This window comes from Lithobates pipiens, unplaced genomic scaffold, assembly GCF_037356315.1.
Source record: "Lithobates pipiens isolate NorthernLeopardFrog02 unplaced genomic scaffold, aLitPip1_a1.2 Scaffold_16, whole genome shotgun sequence".
NCBI classification, from domain to species: Eukaryota; Metazoa; Chordata; class Amphibia; order Anura; family Ranidae; genus Lithobates; species Lithobates pipiens.
Genome location: NW_027507748.1, coordinates 956,926 through 980,914, shown reverse-complemented (window position 1 = coordinate 980,914; position 23,989 = coordinate 956,926). Strand labels below are relative to the sequence as shown.

Sequence of the window (23,989 nt, the reverse complement as noted above, 5' to 3'; positions counted from 1 at the left end):
TGACCCCTCAAAGCACCTTGTCCCCATGTTGATGAGGACAAGGGCCTTATCCTCACAACCCTGGCCGGTGGTTGTGAGTGTCTGCAGGCGGGGGGCTTATCAGAATCTGGAAGCCCCCTTTAACAAGGGGACCCCCAGATCCCGCCCCCCCTGTTTGAAATGGTAAGGGGGTACAAAAGTACCCCTACAATTTCACAAAGAAAGTGTAAAAATGGTTAAATAAGACAAACACACTTTTGAAAAATTCCTTTATTAAAAATAAAAAAAATAAAAAAAAGATTCCAGCGGTGCTAATCCACTCTTGCTATCCAGCGATGGATGATCATCTCTCCGGGGTCCAGCGATGGATGATCATATCCAGCGACGGGGGATCTCTCAGTCCAGCGCTGTCCATGCATCCGTCTTCTGTCTCCACTCCGGAGACACTGCGGAGATCCCAGCGCTGACGTTTCTTATATTAGGAGGGCGGGGCCACATGTCACCTGACCCGCCCCTGTGACGCTGGAGAGGGAAGCCAGGGGTTCCCCAGTGACGTGTGGGTGACCCCGCCCCCTCTGATGTAACGCAGGTTTCCGTTACATTAGAGGGGGCGGGGTCACCCACACGTCACTGGGGAACTCCTGGCTCCCTTCACCAGCGTCAGAGGGGGCGGGGTCAGGTACCGGGTGGCCCCGCCCTCCTAATATAAGAAACGTCAGCGCTGGGATCTCCGCAGTGTCTCCGGAGTGGAGACAGAAGACGGATGTATGGACAGCGCTGGACTGAGAGATCCCCCGTTGCTGGATATGATCATCCATCGCTGGACCCCGGAGACCCGTCGCTGGATAGCAAGAGTGGATTAGCACTGCTGGAATCTTTTTTTTTTTTTTTTTTATTTCTAATAAAGGATTTTTTCAAAAGTGTGTTTGTCTTATTTAACCATTTTTACACTTTCTTTGTGAAATGGTAGGGGTACTTTTGTACCCCCTTACCATTTCAAACAGGGGGGGCGTGATCTGGGGGTCCCCTTGTTAAAGGGTGCTTCCAGATTCTGATAAGCCCCCCGCCCACAGACCCTCACAACCACCGGCTAGGGTTGTGAGGATGAGGCCCTTGTCCTCATCAACATGGGGACAAGGTGCTTTGAGGGGTCACAGACCCCCAAAGCATCCTCCCAATGTTGAGGACATGTGGCCTGGTACGTTTCAGGAGGGGGGGCGCTCTCTCGCCCCCTCCTCTTTTCCTGTGGCCTGCCAGGTTGCATGCTCGGATAAAGGACCTGGTGTGGATTTTTAGGGTGACCCCATGTCAATTTTTTTTTTTAGTTGACGCGGGGTTCCCTTAATATCCATGTCAGACCTGAAGGGCCTGGTAATTGAATTTGGGGGAACCACATATTTTTTTTTTTTTTTATCAATGAATGAATGAATTGTCGGCTAATACAGAGAACACTCATTGAGTGTTCTCTGTATTACGGAGACCCGACAATTTAGCTGCAAGTGATTTTAAAAGACTTTTTTTCCTGCACAAATGACACTTTGTGCAGGGACAGTTCTAAGCACGGGAAACATGCGCCCCTTCACAGGCATACTATAGACACCCCCCAGCTACGAAATTTAAAGGAATATTACACTTTTATTGTTTCACTTTAATCATTATTAAAATCACTGCTCCTGAAAAAACTGCCGTTTTTAAAACTTTTTTCTTTTTTTTGCATTGATCCATGTCCCCTGGGGCAGGACCCGGGTCCCCAAACACTTTTTAGGACAGTAACCTGCATATTACCCTTTAAAATGAGCACTTTAGATTTTGAACGTTGGAGTCCCATAGACTTTAAAGAGGAAGTAAACCCTGATGGGTTTACTTCCTCTTTCACTCCCTGCAAAGGTAAAGCATAATGGACTACTATGCATCTCATCGCATCTCATCGCATCGTATAGTAGTCCAATATATGTCACTTACCTGACACAGGAGCCAGCGAAGTCACCGATGTCCACTGTAGTCCGGCGCATCCATCTTCTCGGTGGGACTCGCCGCTCCGCCGCTGTCATTTGGCGAAGCCGCTATGACATCACTCCAACGCATGTGCACAGGAGCCGCCACTCGCGGCATATCACCGTTGACCACGGCGCGCTCAGCGCGCATGCGCGCCGCTGTCTATGGCGCATGCGTCGTAGACAGCAGTGCCTGTCTTTCGGCAAATATCTCCTAAACCGTGTAGGTTTAGGAGATATTTCTTGGACTTACAGGTAAGCCTTAATCTAGGCTTATCTGTAGGTCAAAGTTGGTTGTAAGGGTTTACAAGCACTTTAAATTGAGGTCTACACTTGCAGTTCGATTAGGCAAATAACAAAGCTCTGCATTTTACGCGACTTGAGCTTCTTCAGGAGCTGCATAGAGACAAGTTTGATGCAAAGATATAACAAAATCAGGAAATATATATATATATATATATATATATATATATATATATATATATATATATATATATATATATACACAGATATCCAGCAAATTATATATAATTTACATAGAAAGTTCCTGCAATCAGTAAGATGAATAAGGAGCCAAGACATGGTTTATCCAACCAAGTTGCTAGTCCGCCACCAGGAAGATGCTCGAGAAAACCCCCACATACTATGAAACTTACATAAGGTAATATATGTGTGATCTAGTTAAGGTTATAAAAGATAGCGGATGAGTAGCTAGATGTATACTCACCACATTAGTATAAATGAGTAGTATAACAAAATACACATTGATGATTTGCCAGCCATACAGTGCCTTATTGCCGCCTTGAATTAGTGTCAACCTGATATTGAACGGGGGGGAGGGGTGATCCCGTCCTCTCTAGCAACCCATCAGGGAAGTATCCCATCAGATGCTGATGATCAGACTAAGGTTGGAGGGGTCAATCATCTAATAAATTAGAACAGGTAATTTTACCAAAGGTGAGCCCATTGCCCTAATAGTGCAAAGCCTATAATTAAATTATTATTATTATTATTATACAGGATTTATATAGCGCCGACAGTTTGCCCAGCGCTTTACAGCATTAGGGCAGATACTACAATTACAATACAATTCAATGCATGGGGGAATCAGAGGGCCCTGCTCGTTAGAGCTTACAATCTAGGAGGGAGGGTCAAGTTATACAAAAGGGTAATAGCTGTGGGGGATGAGCAAATGGGAAAAAATAGTGCAGTTGTTAGATGGAGGCAGGATAGGCTTCTCTGAAGAGAAAAGTTTTCAGGGATTGCCTAAAAGTGAATACATTTGGAGACATTCTGACAGATTGGGGTAGTGAATTCCAGAGGATGGGTGAGGCTCGGGAGAAGTCCTGGAGGCAGATATGGGAGGAGGTGATGAGGGAGTTAGAGAGCAGGAGGTCTTGGGAGGAACAAAGTGGGCGAATCGGTTGGTATTTGGGGACTAGGCCAGTGATGTAGCTGGGGTCAGAGTTGTGGATGGCTTAGTAAGTAAGTGTTAGTATTTAAAATTTAATTTGCTGGGCAAGTGGCAGCCAATGGAGGGATTGGCAGAGAGGGGTAGCAGACACTGTGCGGTTTGTAAGGTGGATGAGTCTGGCAGCAGCATTCATGATGGACTGAAGGGGGGAGGAGTCAATGTAAAGGTGAGCCAATGGGGCGGGAGTTGCAGTAGTCAAGGCGAGAGAGATAACCAGGGAGTGAATCAGGAGCTTTGCGGTTTCCTTGGTTAGAAACGGACGTAGCTTGGAGATGTTTCGGAGGTTGAGGCGGCAAGCTTTGGAAAGTGATTGATTGGATGTGGGGCCAAAAGGAGAGTTCGGAGTCCAGGATAACACCTAAAACCTTGGCATGGGGGGATGGGTGGATGGTTGTGCCATTGCTCTTGACAGAGAAGTCGGAAGAAGAGGCACGTGGGAGAGGAAATATTATAAGTTCGGTTTTGGAGAAGTTGAGTTGGAGGAAGTGTTGTGACATCCATAGATATGTCTGTTAGTAAGTTGGTGATGGGTGAGGAGACTGATGAAGTGAGTTGAGGGGTGGAGAGATAGATTTGTGTGTCGTCAGCGTAGAAATTATATTGAAGCTCTCGCTGGCTAATGCAGACGATAAAACAAAGGGGGTGGGTATTTTTTTCTCCAACAGATGTACATTCTTTCTCAAGTCAGAACTTAAAGATCCAGAAGGTAGATTTATCCTATTGATTGGAGAGCTGGATGGACATCTTTATTCATTCATTTCATATTATGCTCCCAACAGAGGACAATATGCCTTCTTTAAGTATCTACTGGACACCGTGTCGCCTTTATTGGAGGGGACTGTAGTTTTTGGAGGTGACTCGAATATGGCCTTTGAAGTGGGTATGGACAAGGCACGCCCCCCGGGTAAACGCCTTGTTCGACCCACTAAACAAAGTCTGCGCATAGCCAAACTAATCTCTCAACATGGGCTGATTGATATCTGGGGAGAAATGAATCCATCCCTGAGGGACTTTACCCATTTCTCCAGTCCCCACCAATCTTTCTCGAGAATAGATCACATATGGGTTACTTCCCATACCATTCCGTTAACAAACAGAGCTTTCATTAAGGACGTAGTCTGGTCAGACCACTCTATGGTGGTAGTAACCTTCCAACGCCCTGGAGTGGTTCGACCCCATAGGTGATGACGCCTTAATGAATCTATTTTGAGCGATCCAGGCAGAAAAGCGGAGATTGACCTCAAACTTAAAACTTATTTTCAAGTTAACGACACCCCAGAGGTTGGACCCTCATGCCCTTGGGCTGCTCACAAGGCGGTTCTCAGAGGACATCTTATCCAAATTGCTTCTCAAATTAACAAAGCACAAAAAGCTGACATTGTCAGATTGGAGCAGGAATTTGCGGCCCTATCCAGAAGGCATAAGGCTCACCCCTCTGAGGTTCCCATATCGGACCTGGATGCAGCTCGTACTTCCCTAAACTTGGCACTCACTACTAGAGCTGAAAAATGGATCCGCTGGAATCAATCCCGATTTTACTGCCAGGGAGATCGGATAGGCACATTCCTAGCACGTAGACTTTCCCCAAAAAGCAAACACACTGCTCTCCCTAAAATTAAAATTAATGGTAGTACCCTCTCCCAAAACCCACAACGCATAATGGAACAATTTCATTCCTTCTTCCAATCCCTTTATAGTGATAAGGACTCCCCGACGCAGACGCAGGTCGATCAATTCCTCAACACGGTACAAAACCCAATTTTGAAATCTTCTCATCGCCAGATTTTAGATGCTCCTATCTCACAGGAAGAAGTCTGTGCAGTGATCAAAAAATTAAAGCCCCATTCTGCTCCTGGCCCGGACGGTTTCTTTAAACCCTATTACAAATCCTTCTCCACCACTCTAGCCCCATACCTTGCTCGTTTTTTCAATGAGCTTCGGAGAGGGGGCCCCTTAGAAGCTTCCTCTAATATGGCATATATAACGGTTATCCCTAAACCAGACAAGGACCCTAGTGCAGTCTCCAACTATAGACCAATTTCCCTCATCAATAATGATCTAAAGATTCTGACTAAGATCCTTGCAGACCGCCTGGCCTCCTTCATTAGTTTGTATATCCATAAAGATCAGGTTGGCTTTATACCAGGTCGACAAGGTTCTGACCAGACACGTAGAGCCATTGACCTGATTTCTATCCTAAACTCCAACTGGGACAAAGGAGCTCCTAGACAAGGCTGTTTGCTTTCATTGGACCTGCAAAAGGCGTTTGACTCTTTTAACTGGTCGTTCATTTTTTCAACTTTACAACGTTGGGGATTTGGAGAACATTTTCTCAATGTTCTGAGGGCTCTATACTCAACTCCTTCAGCCCAGTTGCGTCTGCAGGGATTTTACTCTGAATATTTCCCCATTTTAAGGGGGACGAGACAAGGATGTCCTTTATCCCCTCTTATCTTCGCCATAGCGATTGGATCCTTAGCAATTTCTATTCGGAACGATCCTAATATCAAGGGCATAGCTTGTGGCTCCCAAACTCACAAATGCCCATTATTTGCGGATGACATCTTACTTTTTGTATCCTCTCCCCTTACATCGCTCCCTAACATTTGTCGCCTCCTGGATGACTTTGGCTCGGTATCTGGCCTCAAGGTCAACTACAACAAATCTCAAGCACTTAACATTAACCTTGCAGACTCACTCATCTCTAGGCTCCGAGATAGCTTTAGATTCTCCTGGACCGACTCGTTTATTACATACCTAGGGATAAATCTGACACCAAGGGTGGATCTCCTCTACCAAGCTAATTACCCGCCGCTATACAAAAAATTAGAGAGAGACCTCTTAAAGTGGTCAGGGCTTCCCATGACCTGGCTAGGTAAGATCAATGCAATCAAAATGACATTACTCCCGCGTATACTTTACTATTTTAGGACCCTTCCAATACCAATAAACAAAAGCCACCTTAGGCTCTTCCAAGCCAGGGTCATCAAATTTATTTGGGGGAAGGGTGGTCATAGATTGGCCAAGTCGGTCCTATATAGATCTAGGACTGAGGGGGGATTGGGTCTACCAAATTTGCTCTGGTATTTCCAAGCAGCACAACTTTCACAGCTCTCCAGAATCTACTCCCGCTGGGAACATCCTGACTGGATACACATTGAAAGACTGGCAGTCTCACTTCATATCCTTGATTTCCTCCTATGGAGCTCCAAAAGATCCAGACCCCCAATCATGTCGCCGACGCTGTCCCACTCATTTACTTTATGGGACTCCCTCAGGGGCAACGCACACCTAATCTCTCCCTTAGAACCCCTGAAACACTTATTTCACAACCCAGACTTCCATCCGGGCCTAGACATCAAAGCATTCCAGTGGTGGCTAGACAAGGGGCTCTACAGAATTGGACACTTTCTCAGACCTTTAGGCCCCCTAACGAAGGCCTTTTGTGTGAGTAAACTGGATATGCCCAGATCTGAATTCTTCAGATTCACACAGATTTCTGCGTTTCTTCACAAAAAATGCAGACCTCTCCCGGATGGACCGCAAATTACCCCTTATGAACAATGGTGTGGGCAGGATATCGAGCAGAGGGGTGGGATCTCACTGATTTACAGGGCACTCTCGGGCAAACAGTCCAAAACCTCTTACATGTTGGCTTGGGAAGATGATTTAGCCCAGTCTTGGAGCCTGGAGACTTGGCAACGGAATTTTTCCTACTCATACAAGGGCATCATGAATACCAGTCTCATAGAAGCGAGCATAAAAGTACTTACCAGGTGGTACTTGGTACCCACAAAACTAGCCCACATCTTCCCATCAACATCTCCTCTATGTTTCAGGGGCTGTAACCTTAGGGGTGACATGTTTCATGTTTGGTGGTCCTGTCCCAGGATCCGCCATTTCTGGTGTAAAATTTTCTCCTGGATAAGCATAATCACCTCACGACTTATCTCACCATCCCCCCACATTGCACTTCTCAACTTCCCAGTCACGGGAGCGCCCAAGATTACACAACGCCTCATCCACTTTATTTTACTGGGTGCCAAACTTACCCTGGCAAAAGCCTGGAAGACACCTTCTGTGTCACCCAGATTAGCTAAGAAAAAGATTTCTTGGATCATGAATCAAGAAAAAATGACCAGTGTAATCTTGGATCGCTCCGAGAAATTCTACCATACTTGGGAACCTTGGGCATCTTTTGTTGGAATCATCCTCCCACACTGAAATATCGGTATTCCTGGCTGTTGCTCACTCCTCCGGACGACCTTCTCCACCTCCCTTCTGCCTTCTTTTACACTCTTCTACGCTAATTTTCTCTTTCCTCTTCTTTGCTTTCCCTTTTCTTATTTTCTTTGTTTATCCCCTTTGCCCCTTTACTCTTCTTCCCCTCCCTGTAGGGGATGTTCCCTTTGGCTGCTAATATCCTTTGGGATTGGTTAATATTTTACTTATTGGATTTCTTAATCTATACGCTGTAAGGAAATCTTAGTTTGTTTTACTGTGTTCTTCCTGTTCTTCCTCCCGGATAATGTGTACACATCACTTGTGCCTTACTCAGTCGTATAACTCCTAGTTCTCACCTGCTATACTTCGAATGCCTAAAAAGCGTAGGTGGCTGACCTGACCCTTATGCTGGGGGGTGGGGAGCTCTGGGGAGTTGCCCAGTCGCAGTGTGCTCCCATTCGGGGCGGCTGGGCGATCTTCCCTGGGCCCGTCTCGGCCCCGGGTGGAGGGTGTTAAGGAAGGGTCTCCGGGTCCCCACAAATCGGGGGGGCCCAGTTGCCCCCTTTCTTGAATGTATTGAAGCTGCCACACGCTCTCACTCTGACTGGTCAGGGATTATTCTCTTGCCTTCTACATTGCAACCATGGTCTGGGGGGGGTTATGTTTCTTATTTGTTTTTCTCATCGTATGCTTTCCCAATGTGATGCATTTATTTTTAAGGGGGGCGTCCCGCCCTACTGCAACTTATTATCGATATGTTTTGTAAACTGTTGTTTTGTATAACAATAAAAATCTATTGAAAGAAAATATATATATATATATTGAAGCCATGACTGGCTATCAGCTGACCCAGGGAAGAGGTGTAGATTGAAAATAAAAGAGGTCCAGGAACAGAACCTTGGGGGACCCAAATGGAGAAGGGAAGAGGAGTGGAGGAAATAGAATTGTAAGTGACACTGAAGGTGCGTTGGGGTAGGTAGGATGAGAGCCACTGAAGAGCGCAGTCATGGAGACCGAGGGAGTAAAGTTTTTTGAGGAGGAGGGGGTGGTCAACTGTGTCAAAGGCAGCTGAAAGGTCCAGAAATAGGAGTACATTTACCACGCGCGTGTTAAATAGAACGCTGACCTGACAGACCCTCTCTGCCTGTCTGCCACACCACTCCTAGCAGCCGCCAAGTGAGAGCTTATATTTCATTTCCCCATATTAACCTGGTACGTTACCATGTTGGTATTCTTAAAGATTTAATTATAGACTTTGCACTATTAGGGCAATGGGCTCACCTTTGGTAAAATTATATATATATTTTCCTGATTTTGTTATATCTTTGCAGCAAACTTGTCTCTATGAAGCTCCTGAAGAAGCTCAAGTCGTCTAATGGAACTGCTAGTGTAGACCTCAATTTAAGTATTCTGTTGAACTATTATGTTATGAAAATTGGTGTTACTATCACTGTTTTCTTGTCATATATGATATATGGTCTGTATGTTTTGACCTTGCATTCTGCTGTTATATTCTACAACTTTGAGACATGTTTATCTGTCATTGCTTTTAACAAAATTTCTATATATAATAAATGATTTTTTAAAATATATATTATGTTGTTTTCTGTGCCTATAAAGTCCAAGCCCTTTTGTTGAATTTTTTCTCTTTCATATAATTCCGGGACGTGGCACCTAATATTATAACAGTATCCTCAGTACCACGCTGTGGTGATACATTTTCTTGTTCTAGAGATACTTTGTACCCTTTACTCATTCATATAGAGGGGCAGAGTTTTTGGGACCAGATTCAAATAAGTCCCCCTCCTGCAGACCACTGGGGAAAGTGTTGTAAACACCTGTGTCCTTTTTATAAATGTAATGGATTGGGGTGGACAGGGTATTAGAGGGATCATAACCCATTATAGTGCCATGTTACAGATCTCCCCATCTCTTTATCTCTCAGTTCCGGTATCAGATCCGGTCCTGGATGTGAGGTGTCTCCAGAATAACAGCACTGAGATCTCCTGTGAGGTGAAAAATGGTACTGACTCCTCCATCTTCCTGACTGTGAATGGACAATTGAGGGTATACAATGTCACCAGTACCGAGCGGACAGTCCGTGTCACTGTGCCTACTGTGTCACCGCCCAATTCCTGGAATATCAGATGTTCGGCAAAAAACAGCATCAGTGAGAGATCCACCAATCAGACAATTGATGCTTGTCCAGGTGAGGTGTCCTGTTCCTAATGAGTCCCTTCTATTAACTCTATATATACCAGAACAGTGTTCATTCTGTATACTGTATACCCCATTATAGAGCAAACATCAGTCAGATCCCCCAGGCTGGTCAGGCATAACCGGGATCCTGTGATGTCATTGACCAAATATGATCATATAAATTATATGGTAAAGGACATTTCCCCCCAAGACCGTGTCCCTTTGTATACGTCAGTTGTCATCCACCAAAGCTGTCAGGGAAGGTGTTTTTCCACTTAAGTTTAACTTCATTCTGTAAAGGGACACATGCCTGTCAATTTCCCCCCTTTTCCTAAACTGACTCTTTCCTACAATCTAACATCTTAAAGTGACCCCCCCCCATCAACTTCACCTAATAAGGAGAACTGTGACAACTATTTTGCCTCTTAAGGAGAATCATTCTATTCCCCATATCTAAAAATGACGGCACCTTTCCAGGGCACACCAACATAAGGGCCCCAACTAAGGGTTTATATACTATTGGCAGTGTTTGTTAGGGTGATGTGATGGCTGGTGACTCTCACACATGGTCATGTCCTGGTGTCATTGTGTCATGATAATCTGACCTTCTTCTATTCTCCATCTTTACTGGCTTATTAAATGGCCGGCTACTTCCTTATCAAAACAACCAGAATATCTGCCCTGTTACTAGTGTGACTGTGTTTTTATGTTGACACTGCTGTACTGAAGATCTGACCAGGTTTGATATATAATATTACTCTTCTGTACAACTCTTATTGTTTCCCCCATATTTTCTCTCTATTTAGAAGACAGTCGGTCTGGTATGTGGTCAGGTTGGGGTCACCTCCTGTCCCATGGTGTGATGTGTGTCCTCAACACTGCGCTCCTCATCTATATAGTCAATGACCTGAGGAAGATGAAGACTGAGAAGAATCGGAGTGAGAGGAGGACCAGGAGAAGGGATCTGACTGAGATGAAAATGGAACCAACTTACTACAATTAAAGTGACAAACATTTCCCCAGATTGTCAGCCTGGAAATTGAATGAGAACAATAACACAACTATGTAAAGAAACTCAAACTCTGGTGACACTTACAGGTCCACCAGCTTCTCCAATTTCAGCTGATTCAGCAAGACTCAGTTGAAATTTGAGCCATGTAGGGCCAGCTTAATACTCTGGCTCAAAGTTGACAAGGGACTTGAAGGATTGGTGACCATTGGTGGCTGTATATGAATGTTTTTTTCTTTTATTTGTGGTTAGTAGCCATATTAGTCTATGGTTGTGTCTGCTTTTTACTTTCTATATGCAATATATTATTTTTTAAATACAGCTTTTGTTTCTTTATCTGGGCTTTATCTGACAACTACCTTAGAAGCTACAGTCCAGCTTAGACTAGTGATAGAGTGTAAAAGAGCTCCTCATCAGCCTCAAACAATTCAGATGAAAGTATTTCAAAGGGTGTCACCTTACAGCTTTTCCTGGTGGGGCTCAGCATGGGTAGAGCAGAGTAGGGGCAAGCATAGGTTAGAACCATGCTCTGATTCAGCCAACTATGTCCTGCCATCTCCAGCTTTAGCTTTGAGCAGGCAGGTTTCTCTATCCCAGCTCCTGGAACAAAATAAAAAGTACCACTCCAGCCACGCTGATGCCCACTATCTCAATAACAGCTGACTTTACAGCTTCTGACATTTCCACTGGTGGATATAGGTCTCTTGTATCAATTTACCGCTTTTGATGTACCGCAGGGCCAGGTTCCCAACCCATAAGGCCATGGCTATCCTCCACCATCATGTGGAAGGTCATTTTTCCATGTCGCAGGATCATGTGGTCAGCTGCAGGGGGTCCACATAACCACAGACAAGAACGTTGTCATTTGGCCCATATTTGGTCAGGGAAGTCATGCAATTTCTTATGCCTTGTTTACATGGCTGGGGATTCCAGTGTGGCATCATTGTTTGCTAAGCACAAGGCACCTGCCAACACCTACCACTTCCTTAGCCACACCTGACAGATAGGGAGCTTTCATATATATTAGTGGTAGAAATGTTGTGTCCTACCAAATGGGCTAAAAGATTAATACCCCAACAGCCAAAGTTTGGTACAAACTTATGTTCAGACCGAACCCTGAGCTCATCCTCACGCTGCATGAATTTCTGTGTTGAGTTATAGTGTTCTTGCACAAAGAATACCCCAAACCTAATTTTCTGTTGCTATTTTCCGGTGTTATAAATTGGTTTATTTGTTTTGCTGGGTAAATAATGCATGGACCATTTGTGTTTGCATTGCCTATTACAGTACATTTCAAATTGAACCACATTTGTTGCTTCCGTCTGCTGCTTCTGAGTTTGCAAATTTTTTTTGCTTTAATACAAGTTATATCATGATGTTTATTTTCAACTTTTGTGCCTACTTGAGTGCAGAGGCATCCTGATTTTTTATTTTTGGGATATAGACGTAGTGTGGTCTAACACTGATTTCTTAAATAGAAATTGCCCAATTTCAATGAAGTTATGGCCTATGAAAAATCAGGGCTAATACTTTGTACACTATTTGTCACAAAAATATGGAGTCTGCCTGCTCTCTCCCTCGTGAATTTCCTCCTATAAAAAGGAATTTGTGTGTGTGTGTCTTCATAGAAAATAATGGCTGAAATATAAATTCTCTCTGCTTCTACAGTTAAATCCTATTTGAAAGGACGAGACTATGTGCATCAAACCTTTTTATCCTTATATTATCTCTCAGAAAAATGACGATGTAATTACATTTTTCTTGCTGAAACATACCCAACTTCTGCCTTTAAAATTGCCTCCTATTAAAAAGGAGAGCTTCTATGCATCAAAGTAGTATCATTGTAATATAGTGTCTCAGATAAATATCAGTCTCAATGATTATTTCTGGTTGAGAGATGACTTCTCTCTACTTCTGATATTGCCTTCTAATAAAAAATCATTAAACTCTTTTAAATGTATTCAATATTTATATAGAGTTCCAGCACAAATAGAATTTTTCATTGAATATTTTGAGCTTTTCAATATGTACACCTAAATTAAAATCTTGATGCTGAATTAATCTTTCATTCTACAACTTTCCTCTTCTTTTCTAATTGACAAGACAACCAAGAGCCGAAACAGGTTCCTTACCTTGTTCAAACCATCAATAGGCCCAGTAGTCCAAGTTACGGATGACACGTCAGTTTGTTAAACCTTGAAGGAAATTATCTCGAACTTGAAAGGATGTTTCCTCAAAGTATCTTAACCACTTCCACCCCGGAAGAATTTACCCCCTCCCTGACCAAGAGCGCTTTTTGCGATTCAACACTGCGTCGCTTTAACTGACAATTGCGCGGTCGTGCGACGTGGCTCCCAAACAAAATTGACGTCCTTTTTTTCCCACAAATAGAGCTTTCTTTTGGTGGTATTTGATTACCCCTGCGGTTTTTATTTTTTGCGCTATAAACAAAAACGGAGCGACAATTTTGAAAAAAATTCAATATTTTTTACTTTTTGCTATAATAAATATCCCCCAAAAATATATAAATAAATTTTTTTTCCTCAGTTTAGGACGATACGTATTCTTCTACATATTTTTGGTAAAAATAAGTGTTTATTGATTGGTTTGCGCAAAAGTAATAGCGTCTACAAAATTGTTCAAAATTGGCCATAGTATATGAATGGGAACCTTGGATTGTGGGCTTCTTGAGGGTACGGACTGATGTGAGTAGTGATGGACGAACTTCCGATGGGACGTTTCGCGAACGCGATCCACGGATGTGCCCAAATGTTTGCAAACCTCAAGGTTTGCGGCGGACCCCATTCACTTTAATGGCAGGTGAACCTTAAAAACCACCAGGTCATATTTTCAGCCACAAAATACTTACTAGATTTTGACAATTCAGAAGCGCATGAAGGCCATGGAGGAGAGGCAAGGTCAGGCCAGGCTATGGGTCAGGGCAGCGCAGTCCTGTGCCAGTGTGCCAACCTGGGCTTGAGCCCCTGACCCCTCTCTCTGCCCAGCCCTTACCCCCACCTATGCAGGGCTCCACTGCGGTGGTCTGGAGGTGCCAGTCCAGTGCTGATCCTCAGCCATGGTGCTGGCACTGCCTGCTGATTGGCTTTTCCGTGGCTATCTCCCTCACTGACACCAGCTCTGAGATAGAACACTGACACCAGCACCGCGATAGAGACTGAGCACTGACAACAGCACCGTGATAGTGAGCACTGACACCAGCACCGTAATAGAGAGCACTGACACCAGCACCAAAATAGAGAGCACTGCCTCCAGCACCATGATAGAGAGCACTGACACCAGCACCGAGATAGAGAGCACTAGAGATGGCCTTACGGTTCGCGGCAAATTTTGCTAGTTTGCGATTTGCTAAACTGGCGGACTTCTGGCCCTGTTCGCGGCGGCCATGTTTGTTTACATTGTGAAGAACTTTGACCCATGACACATCCATCATGGGGTACAGGACAGCCAATTGAGACATTTCAGCACATGGACAATTGGACATTCCCCTACCTTATAAATAGACCTGATCTGGCGGCCATTTTACATTCGGTCTTTTGTCAGTGTAGCGAGAGGTCGCTGTGTGGAGCAGGGAGAGACTGTAGTGACACAAATCGCTAGCTATTAGGTCCATAAAAGTCCCTTTAAGGACTAGTATAGGTGTACAGTATATAGGGTTCAGTGCACTGCTGACTGATTCTGCAGCTGTCTTCTGTCAGTGTAGGGAGGGACAGGACGCTGTGTGGAGGAGGGACAGTCAGTCTAATCACTAGCTATTACTATTAGGTCCACAAAGGTCCTTGTAAGGACTGGTATAGGTGTACAGTATATAAGGTTGTTACACCACCCAATACTACACATAGGAATAGAAAAATTCCCACATAACATGTGACAGGTAGTCACCCCCATACTCCTAACCGCTAGATCCCTAGTGCTGGGCTCATGGAAAGTCACCACATACATAAATATACCTGACATGACAAGGAGAGTCCAAAGACATCACAACCTTGAAAGGAAACTAGAAATTAACTGCTTAAAATGTAAGGAATTTGTCGGGAACTGGAGTATATGGACGGCCGTATATAACTGGTGTACATAACTGTATTTGGTAATTCTTCACTACATCCTTCATTCATGTTTTGTTGCTTTATTAGCTGTTAGTTAGTGATCTGGGCCACTAGAGGGTACAATACAGGGGCAACTCCAGCTCTGAGATGCAGAGTGTTCCCAATGGGGCATCTTGAGCTGGAAGAGCTTGAATGAGAAGGAACCTAAAAGATGATAAATGTTCACTTCTGAGACCCGGCATTAGTTCTGTTCTACATTATCACGTCAATGAGAATCAGATCTATAATTATATCATTGCTGTATACTGATAACATGTAAAGGACTCTATGTACAACATAAATATGTCACGGAAATTGTTTTCTTCAATAAAAAACTAATGTTAAAAAAAAAATGTACTCCCTGCATCTCCGACACCGGGCAAATGGCCGAGGGCTTGGGATCAAACTCTCCCATCCTCCACATAGCATGCCAAGGGCCTCAATGTCCCCGGCGGTGTAGAGGACAAACCACCCCTGTGGCAGCAGGCGGATTCCCGTGTCGGCCATCACAGTACCGGGTATCTGCATACTGGTGGGACCTCTCACTGAAGGCATCCTGGGTCCTGGTACAGATGATGTACCCGGAACACGATACATTTTATTTCCAGACACTTTTCCTCTCCGCGTTGGAAACACAACTGGCTTCACTATCTTCCTACGACACACTCACGCCGTGCCTCGTGTAGGAAGACGAAACAGGCAAGACTCCTCCCACTGGTTCCTCTGGTTGCGCAATTTTGCGGGCTTTTCTCCAGGGCTCCTCCCACGCTAACAGTGAATGTCTTTTGCCTTTCTCAAAATGGCGCAGTCCAAAAAAACTTTCCACCCTCTATTCCATAAATTCACATGTACAGTTCTTCTCCATTGTGAGAGGTAACGGCAAATCCCGGACTGCGAGCCCCCACTTGTAGCACTGACCCCCGAAGGAGCGGCTTGTTATTTTGGGCTTACCGTTTACCTTCTTCACCTCGTAGCTCGTCGTTCTTGTCTAGGGGTTCCCGAGGTTGATGGCCCAATAACTGCAGAGACCGACACTTGACTTCCTTTAGGAATCTTTATTTGCATAAAACGTTGAACAGAAACTCCGTCTCTCAGTTGGGAATAGGGGGGATGGGTAGGAAAGCTCAGGTACTTGGAAAACGGCTGACACTTGACAATGTCTCTCTCTAGATGATCCAGGGAATAGCCATTCACAACTGGATACTTCAACTGTTGGATAAATCCTTGTGGTTTGGATTTAGCAGCCAACAAGAGATTCAACTTAGCAAAGTCTCTGCCACAGACTTGGTTGTAAAACTTCAGATGAACACAATAAAGTCTCTCACTGGAACTTAATTGTAAATGAAAGATGAAATTAGGAACTTTCTTATGGTACCAGTTTCTTGCAGCCGGTCCGGCGCTACCATGAGAAATAGGCAGGCAATGGCAAAAAACTCTGGATAGCCGCACACCAGAAAAAGGCTTAAAATCCTGTGTTTTTATTAGAAATCGAGGGGTCACATCACATCATTTTCTTTTCTTTTTACACCATTACTAGTATATAAGTGTGCATGTATGCATGTATTTATACGGCTCCACATGCACACAGTGTATATACCTAATTTACACTTTTATATAGTTCTAGTTTGCTTTTTTCAAACGGCTTCTCTTTGCTTAAATTGATTGCTTGACAACACATGTTGGGATCCAATTACCATTATTGTTCTCCAGCTGTCTGCAATTGTCTCACTAATCATTTCACCATATGATATGCACTTTTTGCGTTATATATTTGATGTTTGTTTTAGAGATAGCCAACTATGAGTAAGCACTGATTCCAGTGCGAAACGCGTTAGTATTTTTGTACCCTTTTCTTTGCTGTGGATCATTTGATGTGACCCCCGATTTTTAATAAAAACACAGGATTTTAAGCCTTTTTCTGGTGTGCGGCTATCCAGAGTTTTTTGCCATTGCCTGCCGATTGCACATGTATTAGCCAGCACATAGGGCTCCACGTTAGGAAGAAGGACATCCGCCTTGGAGGGCTATCCTGGAGTGGTGGTTTTCTCTCGATACCATGAGAAATGCTGTCCTTACAGCTCAGCTTCCAGGCTCTAACCGAGCAGCCAGCCTCGTGCGTGTCCCTCTTCTGAAGAGTCCTCCCCGGTTGTGTTTTCAGTTGCTGGGCCTCTCCAAACCCAAGACGGCACCGGAACACTTTAGAATCCTCCTTCCAGTTACTGCGCCTCGGACTAGCCAGGCCCAAGACTCGGAAATGGATGGATCCGCACCCCAGGCCATGAGAGCCCCTGGGGGCTGGTCAGGAGGACCAGGACCATGGAGTCAGGACGAACTTCTGGACTGGAACCCAGAATCACGTGACTTCAGCACCTTAAGTTCCCTCTCCCGGAATACACAGCAAGACAATGCACCCACTGATTGGCTCAGAAAAAGAGTTTGGTACCCAATGCGTCCAACCAGACTGCGTTCCAATGCCTGTCAGAGGTGATACCTACATCTATGACCAGACAGAACATATTACAGCCCAGCCAAACTGATGCCAGAAACCACAATTTAGAGAAATTAACCCCCAAGACCCAACTATAGTCTTGAGAAAAACTAAATTTACAACATAGTGCGTACTCTTCAGGAGTACCGGCACTACACACATATTCACCCATGTATACGTTTTTTGTATTATATAGTTCACGTTTCTATCTGCAGTTTTTCTCACATAATTGGGTCTGCCTCTCCCCTCCTTATTTATTCTATGCACAGTGTGACTGATGTGGGCAGCACTTCTGGGGCTATTTAAGTCTGTTTTTGGAGCCGCCCATTGCTGGATTATTGTCGGCTCCCCAATGTTTCCTGTGCTCCTGTGTCTCTGTGTTTCTATTCCCTGTTCCCTGCTTGTTGGACTTCTGCTTCTGATCTGCTCCTGATTGACCTCTGGCTTGCACCACCAACTACGTTCCTGTCTTCTCCTTCATCTGTACTTCATCTCTGGCATTCCTGGACTGATCTCTCGTGTATGACTCCTGGCTTGTCTTCAGTTCCTGCTACCGGTTTGCCCCCACTGATGTCTTCTGCCCGGCACCCCACGCTCAGTGGCTCTGCGGGTCATCCCAGCAACTACCAGTGCGTTCCAAGTGACCGGCTCATCGCCAACAACACCTTTGGGCACTGCTCCCTCTGTATCACTCCCAGGGGAGCGCTGCACTTAGCCGCAAGGGGCACCCTCTCCACAATCGTCCTCTTCCTTGGAACCTGACAGCCAAATGGTTACTCACATAATATTGGATGAAACAAGCATGTAACTCTAAAGAGTCGGTGGTCACTTAGGGGAGTCCAGGGCTATGTCACAGCAGGCTTCAGTGGTGTAGTGGCCGGGTAGATGAGGGGGCCGGCCGCGTGCCTCGCGGTGGGAGAACCAGCGTGGAACGCACTTGGAGCACTCTGGAAGTGACGTCAGAACGTGTCACATGACGTGTTTCAAAGCTTTTGATTTGTCCTCAGAACCGTGGTCACTCAGGGAATGTCAAGGCTGTCACAGTGGCCTCTCACCCACCCGCTGTGACATAGTTCTGAACACCCGAAGTCACTACGGACTCTTTGGTGTTACATGCGTGTTTTTATTTTCATTCAATTGTTTTTGTTTTGGAAACATAAAATAACAGCATATACAGAATATTTGATATAATTATAAAAATGACATATTGAAGTACGGATGTTACAAGAGAAGAAAAATGGAGGGAAGAAAGAAAAAGGAAAAGAAAACTTTCTAAATCAAAGTATATTCATATATATCTAAATATGACTTTGTTATTGATAAAAAAAAGTTTGCGTAACTTTGGATAAATGTTTATATTAGATAATGTGACATGAGGAAAATCCGGTGATAGGAAGGAAAGTTATCATAAAAATAAAAGGAAAAATAAAATGATAAGAGGAATAAAGACATATGGGATGGGGAAACAACAGGACTCCGGATATGAGTTCTACAAATATAAACTGAAGTTGTAATCCTTGAAAGAGTATTATTGATCACCATGGAGAAAGTAACGTTTATCAAATGTGTCTGACATATAATAATCCATCCATGGTTTCCATATGATGTCAGACTTTGTCAGGTGATTCTGATCAGTAGCCTCCATTTTAGCATGGATGAAAGACTGATTCATTCTAAGTTTGGGTTCTCCAATATTCAGGACGGGTGTTCTCCATGCCTTAGCTATGCTCTGTTTTGTGGCTATCAGGAATGTGAGAAGTAGTTTAAATTGTTTCATATGAATAGAGGCCGGTTTCACGTTGTGTATTGCTCCTTTAGGTGTTCAGCTTGCAAAAATGATTTGTATTTTGGGTACATGTGAGCGCTGATTGTCTTTTTTATCTTATTATCTGTTTATCAATACATATTCCTTTTAGCAGGACACATGGATGTATTTAACGCTCTTGATAAGAGGGAGGTGAAACTTGATGAAGTTTTTTCAGATGCCCCCCTGCCTATCAATCCAGATGATTTATCAGTATGTTTTAAAAAAAAAACGAGGGTATATGTTTGAAAAGAAAATGAAAACTTGGAGGGACATTGCATCGTTTGAGCAATATAGCAAATGTAAACGTCTCCCCAGGAGGTTAAGGTGGGATATTCCCCCTAATGATGGACTTATGGATGATGAATCCATGTCAGAATGGCAGAATTTCTTTGACAATAAGGGTCAAGAGCTTATTGATCTCTTATTGGCTAGAAAACATAGAAAAATGAAATTGTTGGATCAATCTATTGCAGATCTTAAAAATAAAATTTAGCCCTTTGAGAAATCTCCCGACTTTGAAAAATTGTCTGGTGACTTGAAAAATAAAATGACTAAATGGGATAGAGAAATACAAGATAAAAAGAAAACCAAATATATCAGAGATTCGGGAGAATTTGCATAGGGGGGGGGGAGACCTTTAGGTGGCAATCTAAGTCCCCGGGTGTTGAAAATACACCCGTAGTTGCCCCTACCAGAGCTCCTTTTGTCCCCCTAGCCTCTACTCCGATTGCTTCTAGCTCCCCTAATAGACGGAATTCCCCAGGGAAGTGGTTTAGTCACCCCACTAATAGCGGTAGGGGTAATTCTAGCAAGGGGGGCAGAGGTAGAAGTAACAACTATTATAATCCACCATTGAGGGAACAACCTCAATGGCAAGAACAGAGGGGTTACTCTAACCCCCCAAGGGGTCGTAATGCTAATAATGTCCTTCACAGGAATTCTCATTCCACCTACCCCAATCAACAAGGCAGATGGAATGACTATCCTAGAGGTAACAACCAGTATCCCGATCAGGTACAAATACCTACTCAAAATCGTTTTGCTCCACTCTCACAGGAAGTGAATACTCAAGAGGAGGGTTTTTTAGGGTCACGCCAAGTGCAGTGGCAAGACCCATGGGGTCAAACCCCCACAAGTAGCAAACAAGGGGGCAAAAGAAGGTTAAGAGAGGAAGAAGGGCAGGAAGAAGAATACAAAAGACAAAACCTGTGATAGGTACAGGAATTTATAATATTAGCGGTGTTGAACTTACGGAAGATGAACTTAGGGTTCTTGACAAGGGTCTGAAGTTTGCTCCAGTTAGGAACTTTAATAAATTCCAGACCTATGTCAGTTTACAGAAATTCATAAGATCTTTAACCACTTCAATACCGGGGGGCACATAAACACCTTCCTGCCCAGACCAATTTTGAGCTTTCAGCGCTGTCGCACTTTGAATGACAATTGCGCGGTCATGCTACACTGTACCCAAATGAAATTTGTATCATTTTTTCCCCCACAAATAGAGCTTTCTTTTGGTGATATTTGATCACCTCTGCGGTTTTTATTTTTTGCTAAACAAATAAAAAAATACCGAAAATTTTGAAAAAAAAAATGTTTTTTTTTGTTTCAGTTTCAAAACTTTGCAAATAAGTAAGTTTTCTCCTTCGCTGATGGGCACTGATGGGGTTACACTGATGGGCAATGATAAGGCGGCACTGATGGGCACCGATGAGGTGGCACCAATGAAGTGGCACTGATGAGGTGGCATTGATGGACACCGATATGTGGCACTGATAGGCGGCACTGATGGGTGGCACTGATGGGCGACACGGATGGGCACTGATAGGTGGCACAAATTGGCACGGATGGGCATGGATAGGTGGCATAGGTGGGCATGGGTAGGTGGCACAGGTAGGCATGGGTAGGCGGCACAGGTGGGCATGGGTAGGTGGCACAGGTGGGCATGGGTAGGCGGCACAGGTGGGCATGGGTAGGTGGCACAGGTGGGCATGGGTAGGCACTGATAGGTGGTACAGATGGGAACTGATAGGCGGCATTGTATTATAATATATTGTACTAATGGATGCCAATCAGTGCCAATCAATAATGCATGCCAATCAGTGATGCCCATTGTGGGCACTGATTGGCATCCATTATGGGCACTGATTGGCATCCATTGTGGCACTGACTGGAATCCCTGGTGGTCTAGGGTGGCATACCTTGTCCTTGGCATCCCTGGTGGTCTGGTGGCGTCCCTGGTGGTCCAGTGTGGGCATCCTCGGGGGGGCTGTGCTGATAATCGATCAGCACAGACCCCCCCTGTCAGAGGAGAGCCGATCGGCTGCTTTTCCTATTTACACTGTTATCAGCCGTGATTGGACACGGCTGATCACATGGTGAAGAGTCTCCGTCGGAGACTCTTTACCGAGATCGTAGTTGCCGGGTGTCAGACTGACACCCCGCAACAACGATCGCCGGGATGCGCGCCCCCGGGGGCGCGCAGCGGCTCGTAATCCTGAATTTAGGAATTTTTTATGAATTTTCATATTGTTCCAATCATTTTATTATGGAAAAATATATAAATATTTAATTGATTAATATATATATATATACACATATTTTTTTATTAACATGTTTTAATATATCATTTTGGTAGTAAAATATAAGGAAAGCGTTTTTTTTTTTTTTTTATTAGGTAGTGTTGTTACCATTGCCCTTGTTTTGTTCCTTTTATATTAATTGATATTAATAATTATTTGTGGTTCACTGTGTATGAAGGCTTGTTTAAGTCCCCATGTGAAAATCAGCATCATTCTGGTATCTCAGTATAGCTGGCTTCCACTTCCGGTTGCCGCTGTGCTATAGCGTCCAGGGTAACCATGGTAACCAGTACACTATTTAAATGTGAAGGGTGACGCCGTTAAACTCCACCCACAGCTGACGAAGTCCTGATAGGACGTAACATATGTATGGGGGGAGGAGCTTATTCGCGGACGTCCCCCGCCATCCAGTCTGTTTCTGTTTGATATTTCATTCTCCGCTGTGCACTCTGCTCTTTGGCATCATATAAGCTGCCACACTGACATCTTGTGGTGGCTATGAGTACTGACACAGCAATATCAGTATAAGTTACTTTACTGAACTGTGGACTATTACAGTGGAATTTTTGGCTACTATTTTTATTATCATTTTTTTATTTTTTTTCATTTTCTGTAATTGTGAATATTAAATAAAACAATCCTTTTTAAGCTACACTTAGATCGTTTTTTATCCCTTTTGCACATTTATTTTGGGCTGCGGTTCCCTCTGATTTTTTTCCTGCCTACATATATTCTCCGATATACACCTGGAGTGAAAGCGTTGGGTATATATTGGAAGCCGGCTACATCTGACCGATGACGAATGGGATTTGAAGTTCTCTCTGTCCACACGTGGGAAACCAACCAGTGAGGCTCCTGCATACTATGAGTATGAATCTGCATGTTTGACCATCTGAGAATTCAGAGGTCCATCCCAGCTGGTAAGAGTTTATTTCTACTGGTGGAAGGAGCGGTCACACAAAAAAGAAGAGCGATCTCACCACGTGGTGTCTTCCCCTTCTCTCAGCGGTCACACAGTGATATGTCATCAATGTTTGGTGGACTTTCATTTGCGCTGCACCATTTGTATCTTCTAATCTGGTTGGGAGGTGTTTTGTGTGTTGCTCCTTTAGGTGTTCAGCTTGCAAAAATGATTTGTTTTTTGGGTACATGTGAGCGCTGATTGTCTTTTTTATCTTATTATTGAGAAGAGCTAACATTGGGTCTGGTAGAATTAAGCAATTAAATAATTTAGAAATGATTGCAAAGGCCTTTTTCCAAAATGTTTGTACAATTGGGCATTGCCACCAAATGTACATAAATGTACCAAGTTCCTGACAGCCGCGAAAACAGAGGCCGGCATTGTCCGTTGTGAATTTGGCTATTCTCACAGGAACCAAATACCACCGGGGAGGACTTTATATGATGTCTCTACCGCCAATATATCTGTAGAGGAAGATTTGGTATTAGACCATATGTGAGCCCAAGTTTTAGAGTCAATCGTACGATCTAGATCTCTTCCCCGCAACATATGTAGGTACAATAGTATTAGATTTAGAAACCAATTGTGCATAGATAGATGAAATACGACCTTTAGCATGTGCTTCTTTGAGACAGAATCTTTCAAATTGAGAAATAGTGTTTTAAAAGCAAGATATTGATAAAAGAATCAACATGTGTGTGTCTATATGTGTATATGTATGTGTACAGATATATGCATGTATATAGAAGGAACCAAGGAATGAATTATAGAACAACCCTAGTACTATTTTCTACCTATCCAATTTTATTAAAATGTATGGTTTATTAATATATATATATTAACATTTATTTTTAATTTATATGTATTGCTAAGAAAGGGGCAGAAAAAATGATATGTAATTATATCTTAGACATATTGTATGTATGCTGTTGTTGAATGTATTCTCGTTGTCATACTATCCCCCATATGTTTTATAGTTGAAGTTCGATAAATTTTGATTACGGGGTTAAAAATCCCAGGCCAATTAATTTCAGCTACAAAAGGGCTCTCTGAATAACAGCAGGGTGACCTGAGGAAGGAGGCCGCGGCCTCCGAAACACGTTATCCTGACAACTACCAGTTGGCTTCATCAGAGCTCTCCCTGGCACAAGTGTCGGAGGCGCCTCACA

General features: G+C 43.8%; 1 protein-coding gene and 1 long non-coding RNA gene across 2 annotated transcripts in view; both read left to right on the top strand.

The window, feature by feature from the left end:
* Window positions 1–23,989, top strand: part of LOC143981520 (pregnancy-specific beta-1-glycoprotein 2-like) — a 545,541-nt gene that overhangs the window by 53,398 nt on the left and 468,154 nt on the right. The window lies entirely within an intron of this gene.
* Window positions 9,620–12,835, top strand: LOC143981517 (uncharacterized). The gene is made up of 2 exons (XR_013274317.1): window positions 9,620–9,880; window positions 10,677–12,835. It is a non-coding gene; the product is annotated as an uncharacterized LOC143981517 (long non-coding RNA).